The sequence below is a fragment of the Centruroides sculpturatus genome, unplaced genomic scaffold, assembly GCF_000671375.1.
Source record: "Centruroides sculpturatus isolate CEXI.00-Female unplaced genomic scaffold, Cexi_2.0 scaffold2493, whole genome shotgun sequence".
NCBI classification, from domain to species: domain Eukaryota; kingdom Metazoa; phylum Arthropoda; class Arachnida; order Scorpiones; family Buthidae; genus Centruroides; species Centruroides sculpturatus.
The window spans coordinates 1-1,783 of record NW_019386685.1 but is presented as its reverse complement, the minus strand read 5'-3'; the positions used below and the strand labels follow the sequence as shown (position 1 = coordinate 1,783).

General features: G+C 33.0%; 1 long non-coding RNA gene across 1 annotated transcript in view; it reads right to left on the bottom strand.

Moving 5' to 3' along the window:
- LOC111615561 overlaps nucleotides 1-519 on the bottom strand; it is a 7,485-nt gene extending 6,966 nt beyond the window's left edge. The window contains exon 1 of the long non-coding RNA XR_002755095.1: nucleotides 452-519. This is a non-coding gene — a long non-coding RNA (uncharacterized LOC111615561). The remainder of the gene's footprint in view (nucleotides 1-451) is intronic.
- Between the last annotated feature and the right edge of the window lie 1,264 nt (nucleotides 520-1,783).

Sequence of the window (1,783 nt, the reverse complement as noted above, 5' to 3'; positions counted from 1 at the left end):
ATATGGTGCTAAGCACTTATGAAGAATAAAGCAAGTATGGAATAAGGGAAAAACATTCGGCAACATCAGAAGCAGAAGCGTCGCGATCTGGCAACAGTGAAACAAGTTTCGAGAGTGACCACGTGTATCGACAGAAGGCGAGAAGAGAAAATTTACATACTTAAGTACTAATAGTTCACGCGAAAATAATAACTTTCGTGAACTATTATTACTTAAGTATGTAAAAATTTATTACATTTCCTGTTGTACGAGGGTTTTACCCAATTCTCGAACTGTGTCAGAGTAAATCCGTGCTATAAAAGTACCATGTTATACAGGGGATAGTACCAATTCTCTAACCGTGTTAGAGTGAATCCGTGCTATAGAAGTGCTGTGTTATACGGGGGTTACCTGTAGTTTTATTTAAACATTATTTTGAATAAAATATATAATCACTCCTTTTACAACTTACCTGCTTTCCATAAACAGGCTGCAAATTTTCTATTCCATCAGCACTCAATTTTTCAAGTTGAAAATTTCTATTAATAATAAGAGAAAAACACTCTGAGCTAAAATTAAAATTAATTAATATTAATTATGCTTTAGACGTTTATTTTATATATATATAAAATAAAGGTCTAAAGCATTTGTATGCTTATATGAACAATGCATATAGGATGATCAAAAAGTAACTTAAAACAGTGTGTAAAATTCAAGAATTGTAGAATGTAAGAAATTACCTAGATTTGGCAACACTAAACAGTTGTGATGTAGCATCTCCAAATGACAAAAAATATTAGAAAAGTGATCTTGTGAATAAATCGGAGCAATTATTTAACTTTTGTGAGCCAAAAAGATTTCACCAGCTGAAATCCATTATCAGTTTAACAAGATGTCAGGGATGAATGATAGGAATATCCAGTGCTTTTTTTGGGGAAAAAAATGTGGTGGATCGCTCATTTCATTACTAAATATATTACATGCATCGTTCACAAGATTCACCACACAAGCAGGAGCAGGATCGTCTTAATAACTTTGTTGCCGATCTTTTATGCTCAACAGAGCAACTCAACATGGACCAAACGTGAAATTTTCAAAATTTCTCTTAAAACTTAAAATATATCAAAAAAAGGTAGTGGAACACCATTCCATTGCATTCTGTGACAAAAAAACACTGGGAATACCACTTTGCAGAAAACTGCCTTTCAGCTTAGTATGACATATGGAAAGTATGTCTGAATACAGGGCTAGCACAGCCATATATTGAGATTGGCTGATGGATGAAGTGTAGAGGTAACTACATCAGGTGTCGAACTAATAAAAAAAATGTCATAATATTTATAGAAATATAAATACATTAGGGCTGCCTGGTGCCAAAATTATTTGGAATGCTTTAACATTTTTAAAATTTTCAATCTTTTTTGGAAATAAAGAATTGAAAATTTTAAAAATCCAAAATCATGACAAAGCCTTGCAGAAATAAAGAAACTTTTAAATGGTTGTTCTGGAAGAACTATTTTTTTTGAGTTGTGTCACTATTCTTGTGCACCAATGATAGGTAGTTGATGGAAAGTCTCAACCGGCCATAGAAGAGAGTTGCCCATAATTCCGAACGGCCATAAGAAGTCCCTATAATACCTTATAATGCATACATAAAAGTTAATAAGATTCACATTCTCCTCCCGATCTTCTCCCAACATAAAGAACGTAATGTCAAATGAAGACTAAGAATAAGCCTCATACATGGTACGTTTGTGAAGTCGAACAAGTCAAACGAGAATGACGTCATCTTTATTCTTATTTC